The sequence below is a fragment of the Miscanthus floridulus genome, chromosome 6 (assembly GCF_019320115.1).
Source record: "Miscanthus floridulus cultivar M001 chromosome 6, ASM1932011v1, whole genome shotgun sequence".
NCBI lineage: Eukaryota > Viridiplantae > Streptophyta > Magnoliopsida > Poales > Poaceae > Miscanthus > Miscanthus floridulus.
Genome location: NC_089585.1, coordinates 114,133,054 through 114,149,694, shown reverse-complemented (window position 1 = coordinate 114,149,694; position 16,641 = coordinate 114,133,054). Strand labels below are relative to the sequence as shown.

General features: G+C 51.6%; 1 long non-coding RNA gene across 1 annotated transcript; it reads left to right on the top strand.

Moving 5' to 3' along the window:
• The first annotated feature begins 1,217 nt into the window (after positions 1–1,217).
• LOC136456637 (uncharacterized) lies at positions 1,218–13,469 on the top strand. The gene is made up of 3 exons (XR_010759450.1): positions 1,218–1,869; positions 2,010–2,114; positions 13,380–13,469. It is a non-coding gene; the product is annotated as an uncharacterized lncRNA (long non-coding RNA).
• The last annotated feature ends 3,172 nt before the right edge of the window (positions 13,470–16,641 follow it).

Genomic DNA, 16,641 nt, shown 5'->3' with positions numbered 1-16,641 from the left:
GGGGGGAGGGCGCGGACCGGAGGCGCGAGGGAGCGGGGGCGGCACGAGGGGGAGTGGAGGAGGGAGGGAGCGGGGGCGGCGCGAGGGGCGGGCCCGTGCGGCGGCAGCGGGGGGGAGGGTTGGAGAAAGAGAGAGGGGGATAGTGAGGGTCTAGATGTACTTTAGGAGGTTTTAGGATGAGGTGGGGCTCATAAAATTTTTGACCCCTTCTAAAGTTTTTAGGAGGTTTTAGGATGAAGTGTTTTGTTCTTTAGGCAAATTTTATCTAGATTTTAGCTCCTAAAGGGGTAACCAAACAGGACCTTTGTTGATTCGGTTCACTGCGCCATTACCTAAGGCTGAACAAACAGGATCCTAATCTCCCTGAAAAAAAACGGCTGTCGACCACACTTCCGCGTGCAGCTCTCTACACCCCCTCCCCACCCTCACCGATTGCTCCATCCCCACATGGCCATGCTACATTCATTGTAAAAAGAATGTAAATCTCATTTTTAAAGAGTCTTAAATCTAAAATCTGACCACATTTATAGAAAAAATTAATATTTATAATTTTAACTTATAAAATTATATTCAATATTTAGTTTAAGAAAACTTTTTACCCATCATATCTATCTATACTATAAAAGAGCAAATGAATTAAAAATAGCCTCTTACCTGATGTTTACTACCCACCTTAATTATTGTCTGTTAGATCTACTTTAAAATTAGATCTAACGCATCTAAATCTCCCACCGTCATCTGACAAGCGGATCTGACCGAAACATTTATGCGTGTTTCTACCTCGTGGCTGCACTCCCCTCGTGTTTTTTTTCGCCATCGAATTTCCTACCCACCCAGCGATACCCGCCCGCTCTATGACACAGCCGATTTCGTAAAATCTACGCTCGTTTCTTAGGGTGTTTGGATCCGACTACTAAAATTTAGGAGCTGTATCGAGAGGATGTTGCATGGGGTGTTCGGATGCTAATAAAAAACAAATTATATAATCCGTTAGTACTCCACGAGACAAATTTTTAAGCCTAATTAATCCGTCATTAGCATATGTTTACTGTAGCAAAATATTGTCAAATCATGGACTAATTAGGCTCAAAAGATTCGTCTTGTAAATTAGTCACAGACTATATAATTAGTTTCATAATCAGTCTATATTTAATACTCGCTGCATGAGGAAACTTCAGTCGCATCTACGATTTGACATTCGCCGAACTTGATCAGCGCCGCCGCCGATGGACATCGTCTCGATCCAGCAAGCTCGGAGGACCAACCCCTTCCGCCCGGCGTCAGGGAACAGCGCCCAGTCGCCGGACGCCGCCGTGAACCTCCCAGCGTCGCACACGATGCCGAGTGTGATCACGTCGAGGAATCGTAGATTAATTCCTCCTCACCGAGCCGCCGAAGCCCTAGCGCGCCACCACCACGAACAGCACTGCAACGTCATCCCGAAGGTCATTCGTGGGATCGCGCCATCCTTCTTCCTTCGATTGCACGGTTACCCTTGCCCCCATCCCCATCAGCGGCGGCGGCGACACCACGAGGGGCTCATGCGACTGCGCCGCTCCATGTCTATCTCATAAATCTTAGCGTCCCTGCCAAGCTCACCGTCACTGTCGTTGTGGGTCGACTTCCGTCGCAGAGTTCCACTCTGGGAGTAATGGATTGTTCCAGGGATCCCGAGGAGGTGTCCTCTTAGAACAGAGCAAAAGAGGCCAACCAGGCGAGGCCACAGTCCATGCTCTCCGCGCTCCTCCATGATCCCATACTCATGGACGTCCCCATGAAGCCCTCCCTCGCCGACGTCGACACGCTGATGAGCTTGGCAGCGTCATGAGGTTGACCGTCGTTAAGTGCTACAACACCTGACCTCCTTTGGTACACATGGATCCCCTTTAGACCTCACGTTTTTGTTCCCATTAGGCCATTACCATTCAGTAGATGTTGTAGTCCTTGTATCCTGCTGTATATTTTAATTCAACTCGATTACTTATCTGCTTCTTTTATACCAATGAAAGATGTCTCGGTGTGGAGTTCTGCCACTGTCAAGGATCTGAAGCTGTCTACCAGGAAGAAGATAATGGGATAGAGCAAGTGTAGACGAGGCATCATCATATCTCGTCGTAAGAAAACAACCGTTCCTGTTTCCTAAAAAAAATTACCACCTTTCCCGTTGATAGTTGGATGTTATAAGGGGTTTATACCGTGATTTCTAATGCTTGTTACCTTGGCATCTAAGCTGGGCTGTCCTATTTTAATTTCTGAATGCTCTTGACATGCTACCAGTCGATATTTATTATTCCATATCTCATACACTGAACACTTGAGCAATCCGATACTATGGCATACGTATGCCTCATAAGCTACATATTGATAGCTCACGAGGGATATTAAGAAACACAAAACTGAAATTTATTTCGATTTCCAATTTGATTACCTTTGTTGACCTTGCTGGTCCAATATTGTGGGAGCAGTAGTGTTTTTAATCCCAGACCCCGTTGAAAATCTCTCACATGGGACCTTGGACGATTGGAGAGACATTGTCGGGTTCATAAAGCCGGGGTCCCTCGGGGACCGGCTTCTGCGCCAAGGCTCGGCCCAAGAGTCTAAAAACAACATGGCAAAGAAACGGTCTAGCAACTGACCGGAAGGCCAGGCCAAAGAAGAGCAACGCCCGTTCGTCAGCTACTTCGGCCCACCTATCCGACCGGAGCGCTAGATTCAGGCTCCAGCCGTCTCCGGACGGCCTCTCTGATCGGAAGGCCTGCCCCGAGCCCTACTTCCGACTCCGACCCCGCGTCCCTCCAACTGGGGCTCGTAAGAACCCTGCTCACCGTTCTTCTCCGACCGACGCACTCAGAACCGACTGGAGCCATCCGACCGGGGACGCCCATTCGGTAGGAACCAGAAGGCGTGCGGAGAAAGGCAAGGCAAGGCTCACAAGTCAAAACCACTATACCAGGGACCATACCCTGCACGGAACAATACTCTGCAGCCACCTTGATACAACCAGTATTGTAGGCGTCGACATCTCCCTCTACAGTATTGTAGGGGCCGCTAAAACTCCCATACAGGTAAGACCCCACGCGTGTCTCTAGACATCGATAGCGCTATGGGCACCAGGATTTACCGTACCGGGTGAACATAGCGAGACTCCTCACATGCCTCTAGGCATCAAACAGTATTTACAGGTACCGACGTCCACCATCCCTGAAAAAGGCAGCACGACCTCCCGTGTGCATCTGACATTCTATAGCGACATCAACAGTGTTGTAGGCGCCACCATTATCTGGAACCCACCGGTGTGGGCAACAAGGCTCGGTAAGCGTGGACAACAAGGCTCGGTAGCATACGCACCCTTTCCCTCTCACTTGTAAAGCCATCCCCTTCATTCATAAAAGGGGGTGCGCTTCCTCCAACAAAACAGACCGATTCCAATAGGCCAAAGTTCCTTAGATCGATAGCTCACAACCACAGAACCACCAGATTCAGACCTCCAGCATCCGCTTGAACACTTAGCTCAAAGCGAAGTTCCTGTAACTCTCGGCCCTTCCGGTCGGAGCCGACCGGACCTCTTATACACCCCATCTTTCTCCCTCTCGTTTGTAACCCTACTGCAAACTTCGAGCACCTGGGCTCAGGAATAAAGTCACCGACCGACCCCGACTGGACGTAGGGCACGTTGCCCGAACCAGCATAAATCATGTGTCATTGAGTGCTAGGCCGTCTCCGATCACAACGTACAGCAAAACTACAAATGTTCACTAGTTGGTCACTTTCTGCACCAACAGTTGGCGTCGTCCGTGGGGAAGACGTTGTACGTTCAATACTTTTTTAGTCATCGGATGGCCCATTCTTCCACCACCCCCACCGTGGCGGGCTCGGGCGATACGATTCGCTTCGGCTCATTGGAGTTCCCCGCACTCTCGCCCACCGGGATGCTGGTTCCACCTGTTTTCGAGCCATCCTAGGCCTTCCTCTTCAGAAGCCTGGGCTTCGTCGCCGATCGGCTCGGCATACTCCACCTCCGCGAGGAGACTCGTGACCCGGCACCCGTCAGAGAGACATCCTCCATCGACTCTAGGACGCACGATTTCGACGGCGCGGCATCTGCGCTTCATTCCGAGCAAACTCTCTGCTCAAACCCCGCTGTGAGTAATATACATGCTGTTATTCACTTACTACGTTCTATCCTCCACCAAATACCCGGCGGAACCCTGTTGTCCCCAACGCAACCGCCGTACGACCAGTTCCCCTATGGTCTCGCGTCTTTCACGGACGCATACGCCTGGGGACTCCAAAAGATGCTGGCGCCGCACCCTCTCACGTCTGAGTTCGTGGGGATGGCGAGCTATGCTCCCACCTATTTCCTTGACATCATGGATGATGACGTCAGGAGTGATGGCTCCAACATCGGCGACGTGGTGCCTAGCCACCGTCCGTCCCAGGAGTACGTTGTGGCGGACGCTCTGGAACAGCCGCTAGGGGTAATGGAGTCCTTTCGGACCCACGCCCCTCCGGGCCCTCACGCGGAGACCCTCGAGCTCACACTTGAGCACGGGGATGAACTATGACAATGGCGGCTGCTCAGCCACCAACTACGCCGGCACGCCCGGCGCACCACACTACGCTCCGTGCGCATAGACCGGCAAACGGCGCTCGGGGTCGTGCCCGCCAGGTCCAGCGCAACACCCCGGTTAGGGGGACCGATCCCCCGCAGTTCGGTCGGGCCAGTCAGAACATTGCCACCACGGCAATGCTCCTGCGCGACCTGTTCGAGCCGAGCGACCCTCACGAATGGGTGATCCACCGGAACCTCCATGCACTGCTGGAGACCGCCGCCATTCAACAAGCGGAGTGCTCCGTATCACGATGCCAACTCGCGACCTCGCTCCCCGTCTGAGGAACAGGGACGCAGCAGCTGGGGCACTACACCCTATCACCGCAACAACCACAGAGTGTGGCACAGGAAGCCGCAATGGCACCTCACCTCGACTTGGCGACCACCCCGTGCTGACCGCCTATCTACGCGTGGCTCGGGCCGAACTGAGACATGCGCGGCGTCGACCGGAGTCCCAGCCCTAACAGCCTGGGACCACGGACCTTTGTCCAACACCTCCAGCAAGCGTCGTTCCCACCGCGCTTCAATGGAGGCCACGGCAAAGGTAAGGCCAAGCGCCAGGATCAAGACGAGGGCCCCTCCATGCAGAGGGGAAAAAAGAACAGAAAGGATCGCCGCCGACTGGCAAACTCCGCGTCGGTCGCCATGGCCAATCACGCGGGCACGCAGCCCCAGCAATACCCTCCCGGTCACTTTCACAAGCTCATGGAGAGCCCGTGCACCAACCATGACTATCCCGTCAAACATCTCTACAAGGACTACCAGCTCCTCAAGCGCCTGCTGGGGTAGGCTGGCATGCCAAGGAGACAAAAAGGCGAAGGGGCATCAACCGAAGAAGGGGGCGCAGCGGGCAAGGATCTAGACGACTAAAGGATGAAGTGATCTGACCGGACGCCTACCGACTAAAGGACAACAATGACGACGCTCTCTCCGAGCACCTTGGAACAGCTAGGTCACTTTTTCTTTTCCTAAGTTTCAGTCTTACCTTTGTTTACTTAGCAAACGCTCCTATAAGAGCACCCCGACCCGAACACTTTTTGGCTCAGGGCGCTCGGGGGCTCCACTAGGGGGCTCTACTACCCCTCTATTTTGTTTTTACTTTAAGTACTCTTTTACTTTCATATGGAGAAACTCCTTCCTACCCGAACAAAAGGGCAGTTCGTTCCTTTGATTTACCTTACGTAGCTTTGCTTTAAAACATTCTGACTGATCGCACCCCGCCTTTTCCTACGGTTACGAGCGGCCAAGCCTCGCGGGCCATGCCCCTGGCTCACAATGTTGCAGCCTACGGGACAAACGGGCAGGTACGAGAGAGAAAGAAATAAGAAACAAAATTATGCTAAGGGAAAACTAAGGAACGAAAGGGAACAAGCTTCCCCGAACGGAGCAACTCCATCATAAAAACAAAAACCGATTGCAGTCATTAAAACACACACGAACGTTTTACACAGGGGCTCCCCCACGAACTTAAACTTTTTACGTTTACTAACTACTTATATTCTGCAAGCTATTAAACCGGCCTAGCGGCATCTGCTGACGGCGCGACCGACGAAGGCGCAGGCTGCTCACTCCCCGACAGCACGACATTCGGCTCGATCGAGGCCGAGGCAACGTTCCCCCCAAACCAGGCTCCATGCTATCCGTAGGCTCGGAAGCATCCTCCCCACGCATGCTTCGGGCCATGTCTTCACAGCGAACGTCCATCACCCACTCGGTGGAAACTTGCTCCGACACCGACCACGCGTGCGGTAGCAAGCTCTCCCCGATTGACTGGATGTCCTCCATGCTCAGGCCTTCAGCATACCCGCTGTAGATAGTGGTGAAGTCTAGATTCGGGTGGTGCGTCGCCACTGAGGTCAGCACCCCCGACGCCCCGTAAAACAGCTCGCTCTTGACAAGGTCCTTGACCGCGTCTAGGACCTCCGCTAGCTGGACAGCAGGCGCGCTAGTGCTTGGCACTAACCCGAAGACTTCTAAGATGACGAGCTAGGCAATGTTGTGGATCTAGTCAAGGTCCCCCTCAAGAGCACATCGTTCTTCATGGGACTTGGCCAGCTCCTCCGCATTCCGGCTGAGGGTCGCCTTGGTCATCTCTAGGTCCTGCTCCAGCGTCTTCACCGTTCCATCTAGCTCTGAAGGAGGGGCGACAAGCTTAGGAATAGGCTGAAGAAAGAAACCAACGCAACAAAAAACAAGAATGGGTATGTACCAGCGTGAGAGTTCTCAAGGGTGGAGAATTCCTCCGCCTGTCGAGTCGCTTGCGCGCACAGACGGGTGTTCGCCTCCTCCGTCCCCATCACCCGGCCTCAGAGCACAAGCACCTCCTGGTCTGCCTCCGACTAGGCCGTCTGCTCCGCCTCTAGGGCCATCCGTGCTGACTCCAGGGTGGCCCGCTCCTATGCCAAAGCACTCTGTTGTGGCTCAAGGGCCGCCAAGGCCTCTTGAAGTGCCATCTCGGTGCTCGCCAGGGATGCCCGCAACTCCGCCTCAGTCTCCGCCTGGTGGGCTTTCATCGCCTCGAGCCCTTGCTCGGTGGTAGTCACCCACTCCGCTGCACACTGCCCCTCCACCCACGCCACTTCCACCCGGTCCTAGGACTCACGACGAGCAGACTCCACCCGACACTCGAGCTCAGCCATCCGGGTGTATTTCGCCCGGAGGAAGTAAGACTTGTGGGACGACATCTTCCTTATATCCTATGAAAAACAAGCATGCTAAAAACAACCAACGAAAGATTCAAAGGGCAAGGACAAGTAACAGAAACTCACCTCCGTGGTGAGCTATAGGTCACCCTCAACCAACTGCCGAGCGAACCGAGCCTGCTTTCGGGCGCTTTCAAGCTTCGCGGATAGCTTGGTGAGCTCAAACACCGCGGCATGCCCTTGTCCCCCAAAAATGCCCTAGAGCTAACACTCCCGGGAATCCCAGAGGATGAACCATGCCTTCGATGGGTCCTCAGGGCAAGGCCACTCTAGGTAACCCTCCGGCGAACCGTCGGAGGGCCTAGCCTCCAACTAGACCACCGCCAGCTCCCCTGGCAACACTACCGGCTCCCGCGGCGACCTCGCCAGCTCCTGCAGTGACACCGGCGGCTCCGCCACGACGTCTGCCTCGTCATCAAACGGGATGTACACCACCTCATCCCCGTGGAACGCTGCTAGGCGTCCCAACTCCATCCTGGCCGCCCTTCCCTCCGGTGCCTTCGACTCCGATGGCAAGGATAAGCCGTGCGGTCCTCCGCCCGGCGAGATAGGGAGCTTGCCCTCCCTTGTCTCTTCCACCGCGACCAGCAGAGGAGGGGCTGCAAGGGTTACCTCCGACGCAACCCCCGCCATCGACACCGGGATCGCCACCAACATCGATGCTGCCGCTGCCGCCTTATCAACAGCCGCCCCGAGAGGCATCACCCCCGAGAGGGAACACTGTAGGGTAGGCCTCCAAGTCTCCTACATGGGGGTCGGAGCAACGCTCAACCCTGACATCCCCCGGCTGCTAACAGAAAGTGCGGGTAAGTCACCCTCCGAAAAAGCTCAGCCAGCGGAATATCAAAAAACAACTGAAAGAAAAACATATCGGAAGGTGAGTGGCACGACTCTGAAAGCAGGGCCCGATGTCGACGGACCTACAGCACGAGGACCGCTCCCAGGCTACAACCCGCGCCCCTCACTTTAGACGGGGGTGGAGTCATCCCGACCGGCTCCTGTTTGGCCTACGGGTCACTATGACCCCCGGCTTGGGACTCCTCGATCGGAACAGTGGACAGAGCGTCCTCCGACTACAACACGCGCGTCACCTGGGCGCTAGTCTGCTCCTTAGACTGCCCAGACTGCTCAACCGCACCCACGGCAGATAGGGCCTCTTCGGCTGCGAGCTGGGCATTGGCATCGGTCCCATCGGCGCATGAGTGCCAGTCCGCTCCTCAGATCGCCTGGCTCGCTCAGCCACGTCCGCCACGGGCGACGACAGGACCGACGACACCACCGAGGGGCGCGGTGACCGTGTCCGCTTCGCTGCCCGTCCACCGATGGCGTCCACGCTCACCGCACGCTTCCTCGATGTAGGAACCTCCGCATGCCGCGTGGCCTCCTGCTCCTCACCAGCGGACATCGCCGTAGGGTCGCGACGCTCCGCCGAGGTCACAACGACCCCCTGACTCTCCTCCTCATCGGAGAAGACCATGTCATCTAGATCCATAGGATCATCCGACGTGAGTTCTGACTCGACGTCGCTCCTACGTTCCCTGGCCCTCACGCGCCATGCGACCTCCTCCTTCTTCTCTTCCTTCCGCTGAACCTCCCTGGTTCTCTTCTTCTTCTAGGCGTCTGCCGCCTCCTTCTGGGCGGCCTACCGGGCCCTACCCTCCGGTCCCTTAGGAAGGTGTAGCCAGGACTTGCACCTTTCAAGCCCCTACAGAACGGATGGCGTGGGATCAAGAAACAGCAAAAGCAGAGGAAGAAACACGAACAAAATAAACAATCATACCAGGTTGGACACGACCGAGGCATTGAACGGTATGGGTTTCCCCACAACCGTATCCTTGGACCTCAACTGCAGCACCCGACCAAGGCGACTCCAGACCTCATCGTCTGGCAGGTCCTCCGACGATGCACGGTCCGGGTCCGACCGGCCACCGTACATCCACATCGGCCGCATCCTCTCCACCAACGGCGCAACCCGACGGCGGAGGAGGGTGTGGAACACCTGCATCCCATCAAGGCCAAGCCTTACGAGCTTCCACAGCTCCTCCTCGATGACCTCCACCTTGTGCCTCTCCATGCGGGCGTAACCCCACGACCAACTTTTTTGCTTCACCGGCCTCCCACCGGTGAACGCCGAAAACGGCGCCTCCGCTGGATTCCGGATGTAAAACCACTCCCCATGCCATCCCTGGTTGGAGTCACATGGGGTGTACGCATCTCCCACACTCGGCTTCCTCTACAGGGTGAAACCTCCCACCGGCGCGGTCTCAGCCGAACTCCCCACTGTTAGGGTCCTCCCAGAGAACAACCGCCGGAAGAAATCCACGTGCGGCTCCATCCCGAGGAAAGCCTCGTAGACGGTGACAAAGCTGGCAATATGCAGCACCCCTGTTGGATTAAGGTGCTGTAGCTCCAGACCTCGCTCGTTGAGGAGCCCACGCAAGAACCAGTGCATGGGGTATCCTAATCCGCGCTCATGAAAGGTAAGGAAAGAAACCACCTCGTTGGGATGACGTTGTGGGAACTCCTCCCTCCTAGGGACCCTCTAGTGCGCCACCTCCTACGGTGGCAGAAACCCCTTCATGACAAAAGCCTCCAGCACCGATGCCCTCACGGTGGACGACCTCCAGTCCGACATTTCGGTGAGTTCCTCTTTTCTCCCTCGCTCTCTCCCCTTCCTTCCCTAGAAACCTCCGTGGCTCCCAGGAACGTTCACGGCAAAAAGGAAGAGAGAAGGCGGCGGTAGATGAAGAACAGGCAAAAGAACAGAACGAAAACCCTCTCCCCTCTCCTACTTAAGGAAAAGGGAACAACGGTTAGGGAAGGACGCGCCGATCGGGGAAGCCAGAACAACGGAGCGAGAATTTCTCTCTTTTTCATTTAATGCAGATAAGATGTGCCCTGATCGATGAGACGTGCTCTGACCGACGGAACGGCTCCTGATCAGAAGGGATGTGGCCTGGCCATGGCCCACCACTACCGCACGATCAACCACTACCACACAATGGGCATAGGAACCGAAGCGCCACCGCACGCGGGCGGCTCCTCGCTTCCCCAGGCCAGACCTAGAAGAACCCAAAGCGAAGTCTTCCACCGGAAGAAACCATCTGACCCCCTGAGTCGATCGAATCACTCAGGATAGACACAGAATGACAGGTAAGGAAGCGAAGGGGCGCCCTATGTAGGCCATGCCGACTCCGTCACGAACGACGAGCATGGGTCCCGGTCGGACATTTCCGACTGAAGCTCTCTAAACCCTGTCACTCAGGTCGTCAAGGTGCCGGTCGAACATTTCCGACCGAAGCTTTCCAAAACCCCGTCACTCAGGCAGTCAAGGTGAGCATGTGTTCATTAATACAAAAATTGTTCACACAAGGACTCGCCCATGATTGACAAGTGCAGGTCCCGGTCGAACTTTTCTGACTGAACCTCTCCGAACCTCATCACTTAAGCCATCAAGGTGAGCAATACCGAACCCCTCTATTTCCTTATAAGTCATTTCATACATCCATACGCGCATCTCATTCCATACGCCCACGTCTCCCAGATGATTCGGGCCCTAAACTGCTCGGGGGCTCAGAAACTAAGCATCGCACGTGCAGCGAAATGCACCAGAACGCTCCGTGTTGCGTCACAAAGCGGCGGTTGCCTCATTCGACATGAGCAAACAACAGAGCCAGGGGAGAAAACCGTAGATGAGCACCGTGCGGCCCTCGCCCGGTCCGGCAAACTGGGTCATCTCAACCTTCTCGTTTGATCCTGAACCTCTCATCAGGCCCACAAAATCTTCATCAAGGGGAGGCCGTTAGGCCACCCGGGTCAGTCTCCGAAATGACCTAGGCATCTGCCGGGTTGCAGGTAAAGGAGTAGTGGAATGTCACAAGAGGGCTATGCCAACCCCGTCACGAACGACGGACCTGGATTCCACTCGATCACACCCGTTAGCGAACTCACCGAGCTAGTCTTCGAGCCTGAGCGATCGAGACAAGCGACGAAACTCAGCCCCTCCGGTTGTGAGGAACCGGATGCGGTAACGCACACAACTCACATCGACCCCTACAAAGGCCCGACAGGGCTCGGGGGCTCAAGCCAAAAGTCCAGGAACCGCGACTCCGAACTCGTGTAACAGCTTCACTTCCGACTGTGCTCCAAACGACTCTGAACTCATGTAACAGCTTCACTTCCGACCGCGCTCCAAAAATCCAGGGACCGCGACTCTGAACTCGCGTAACAGCTTCACTTCCGACTACGCTCCAAAAATCCAGAGACCGCGACTCCGAACTCGCGTAAAAACTAACTGAACTAACTACCTCGGCTGCCCAGGCTGCGCCAAAGCCAAGGATCCACGACACCAGGACCCATGGGCTCGGTCTCGTCCATCCCCTGAACTAACCATTTCAAAACCACGGCGTGCACCGACGCCAGGATCAGTGAGCTCTCTCACGACTGAACTAACTCCCTCACCCGATCCCACGGCGCGCATCGACGCTAGGATCAGTGAGCTCTCTCACGCTTGGACTAACTTCCTCGCCCGATCCATGGCGCACTTCGACGTCGGGATCAGTAAGTTCAAAAACGCCTCGGCTGCACAACGACGCCTTGGTTGACAAAAATCCATCTCAAACTAAAAACACGCGCGCGCACGCCCGCTAAAACAACACCCCGTCGACAAGACAAAAATCCCCCGGACGATTCTACCCGAATCGCCCGGGAGTTTGGGGGCTCCTGTCGGGTTCATAAACCCGGGGTCTCTCGGGGACCGGCTTTTGCGCCAAGGCTCGGCCCAAGAGTCTAAAAACAACAGGGCAAAGGGATGGTCCAGCAACCGACCGGAAGGCCAGGCCCAAGAAGAGCAACGCCCGCTCGTCAGCTACTTCGGCCCACCTATCCGACCGGAGCGCTCGATTCAGGCTCCAGCCGTCTCCGGACGGCCTCTTCGATCGGAAGGCCTACCCCGAGCCCTACTTCCGACTCCGACCCCACGTCCCTCCGACCGAGGCTCGTAAGAACTCTGCTCATCGCTCTTCTCCGACCGGCGCACTCAGAGCCGACTAGAGCCATCCGACCGGGGACGCCCGTTCGGTAGGAACCAAAAGGCGTGCGGAGAAAGGCAAGGCAAGGCTCACAAGTCAAAACCACTATACCAGGGACCATACCCTGTACGGAACAATACTCTGCAGCCACCCTGATATAAATAGTATTGTAGACGCCGACATCTCCCTCTACAGTATTGTAGGGGCCGCTAAAACTCCCATACAGGTAAGACCTCCCACGTGTCTCTGAACATCGATAGCGGTATGGGCACCAGGATTTACCATACCGGGTGAACATATCGAGACTCCGCACATGCCTCTAGGCATCAAACAGTATTTACATGTATCGACGTCCACCATCCCTAAAAAAGGCAGCACGACCTTCCATGTGCATATAACATTCTACAGCGACATCAACAGTGTTGTAGGCGTCCACCATTATCTGGTACCCGCCGGTGTGGGCAACAAGGCTCGGTAAGCGTGGACAACAAGGCTCGGTAGCATACGCACCATTTCCCTCTCACTTGTAAAGCCGTCCCCTTCATCTATAAAAGGGGGTACGCTTCCTCCAACAAAATAGACCAATTTCAGTAGGCCAGAGTTCCTTAGATCGATAGCTCATAACTACAGAACCATCATGTTCAGACATCAAGCATTCGCTTGAACACTTAGCTCGTAGTGAAGTTCCTGTCACTCTCGGCCCTTTCGGTCGGAGCCGACCGGACCTCTTGTACACCCCATCTTTCTCCCTCTCGTTTGTAACCCCACTGCAAACTTCGAGCACCTGGGCTCAGGAATAAAGTCACCGACCGACCCCGACTGGACGTAGGGCACGTTGCCCGAACCAGTATAAATCCTGTGTCATTGAGTGCCAGGCCACCTCCGATCACAACGTACAGCAAAACTACAAATATTCACTAGTTGATCACTTTCTACACCGACAAACATTGAACCTGCTGAGGCCCAATTTCTGATTTTATAATCATAAGTTGTTTTATACACTAACCTTTTGTTTCCTTTGGCATATATGCGCAGGTTTATAATCAGAAGCTATTCATGCTCCTGTTCGTGGTCTTTTGTACAAACTAGATAAATATACGCGCTGACCTAAATGGACTTGAAGGTGGGCACACAATTATATCTATCTATTGCGGTATAAAAAGTATTCCTAATGCACTGAAAAAAAATTCATCAGCTAATCTGCATAGAATCTTTATCTTGTCTTGCCTTTCCGAAACATTTCATTAGCTTTGCTAGCTTTTAACCGGTGTGGATCCTGATAAGCACACTTGGGTAGACCCAGTGTCGGAGGCTCCCATATGAGTGTGGTAGGGAAGGGATAAACCGAGACAAACTTTTCCCTCGTAAAATCTACGGAGAGGCTGTTTCGAACTCACGACCTGGTGACTCAGTGAGACAGCTCTCACCACTGCACCCCACACTAGATCTCTTTAAAATCAAAGTTTTGTTTCCCTTTTTTTTCTTTGGAGAAAATCCTGTGTTCATCTATGCATCAGGTATCCTTCAGTTATTACGTTGGTGATACCTGCACCGATTTTGCTGGAATGGCTTTGGCTATATGCCATGAGTTCTTATGGAGTTTCTAAAATATGCTTCCATCCGCAGGTTCATTTATTTGATCCTGGGACGAGACTGTTGGCTGGTAACAATGATGGGAATCTGGTTAACACAATCCATAGGTTATTTGGAAAATGCTCAGAGAAGGCCCTTTGCATGAGTCTCTTTTTTTTTCAGGTAGACTTGAAATGCAATCTTTCTTCATACTAAAAAATTGTTTTCTTGACTTCTGAAGGATCTCGTGAACTGATTGTGTGTCAACAAATGTATATTCTGCCTTGTTACCTTTGTCCTTACCTTTTATATGACATTTAAAAAAAACATGCAAATCTATGCATATGCTTTCATTTCTGTACTCTACCCAATCAAATATGAAGAGGTTTGCTCAATGTTGGCGCTCACGAGAGTTTATCTTTAAATAATGTGCAACTGTATATTGTATCTTTATATACCATTAATTAAATGGATTAGTAATAATTTATATACAATACAAGCCAAAAAACGTGACTCTAAATATTTCTTAATTAGTTTCCATACCACACAATATGAAGTCTTATACCTAAAATAAAATGATGTCGCACATTTTTTTAGATCAAACAGATTTTGTTTATGTATCTTATAAACATTTTATAAAAATTATTTAAAGTTTATTGTTATAATAATAATATAATATCTCTTATTACAACCATGAACACGTGCGTGCCTCAAGTGCTTGGTCTACTAGTAATAATAATAAATATTAAATTTGATAGCGGAGGCGAGATTTACGGTCTTCACGAGGGAATACTACTATCACCGTACCATCCACCTCGCCGTGCCCGTCTCCGCTCGCTCCCCGAGCCTGGTGCTGCACTTATTACTGCTGCCGCGAAGCGTGGTTGCGTTGCTGTGGCCCCATGAGCGCAGGGCGCAGCGGGGTTACGGCGGAGGTTCTCCGCCTCGATTCAGGCCCACGCCCACGGGGATCTTCGGGGTCGATTTAGTTTTTTTTTTCCTTTTCTTTCTCAGCTTCATCCTTGCCCCTCTGTTCATGTTTTCAGTTCTATTTCCATGACTCCAGCTGGTATGCAGTTATTATGTTTGTTAATTTAGCTTTGATAACCAACCTTTACCTTTTATTGTCATGGCTATTGCTTATCTGGTGGCTTCTAATTTAGGTCTTTTTCGTTTATGTCTATTTCGGATTATATCCGTGATGCTCTGAAAAATGTTGGAAATTTATTGATAGGCCACCCTTACACAGGATGCTCTGCCTATATGATTTTGGTCTGTGGGCTCCTGATTACTGACTATAGCTTGAAGGTAAAAGAACACTCACAGACCATACTTTTCACTGCTCTTTTACCTGAGACTTCATCTATAGTAACAGTTATAAAACCATGTTATTGTGCCATGTTAATAAGACAATGTTACTTACATACCAGTGCTAACAAATGGTACATTAATATATTGAAGTGCCAGGAAGGAGAACAATTCCTACATTGTGGATTGTTCTGTATATTTCAGGTGTGACTTCCTGTTAAGGAAATGGTCTACATTGTTAGGGTACCTAACTGTTCTATGTATGTCATTCTTTTTTCATTTCATTATGTCTATTGTCTAAAGCCCCTTATGACTATATACATTATCCAGGGTTAATTCCATTACAAGCCTATGAGCAAATTGAATTAGCATGTGCCCTGTGGTCTTATAGATCTAATATCTATATTCGCAACTATGTTCTCTATCTTTTTTAACTAAAAATATGGTCTCATCATGACTAGAACTGAATATATCTTTTACAGAGCACCTGCAGCTGCAAGGAATGTACAACCAGTATGGATAGGATTGTCTCTATATTAGGATACATGTTCAGTTCTTTTGTATATGCTAGATTATGATATATGTCTGTTATTATATTGTCTCTCTTACATCACCATATTATTTTGACTGTTCAAAGTTGTCATGAATGCAAGGCAAAATCATCATGATCATGGTGCAGGAGCAATCTGTGTTATCTTGCAATGGTATTCATGGCAAAGGTCAACACAATAATGCACAACCTATAAACCCATGCAAAATTTAATCATGAACAATGCATTACCCGGGTTCAGGCCGCTTGCTTAAAATGATTTCCAGCTAGCGACCCCGCTGGTGCTAACTAACAGAAATGCTTCAAATGCCCTAAGTATACGGGGAACTAAAAGGAAATGCTTATGTGCCCTAAGTATGTGGAACTAAAAAGAAATGATTATGCGGGTGCAGCATAGCGCGCCTGACATCCTAGTTCTACTAGAAAGTGAATTTACTAAACTAGCTTTTGATTATATGCCTAAAATTATCATGATTTGGATCATGGTAAATTTGTAGAAGTATAGTACTTTTGGAAGCAGAAAAATGTAAAATAAATAGGGAGATAACTGGGGCATGCTGACATCATATAAACATAAACATATGCCTTATTTCAGGAATAGGACCACTATTGAGGCACCATTAGATACTGAAACGCTATATATTGGGTGCAATACACCAGGTGTATTTATCTAGATAACTGTTTAGATCACATACACCAGTGTAAATTTACAGATACCCAATCAAGTACAAACTGTGATATCTTAAAATTTATATCTTGGGGAACTGCAATACATCATTCACTATACTAACTCAATCATCAAGCATGTGGGACAAAACAATCAACCAAACACTGAAGAATAAAACAACTCACACATGGAGCCATACA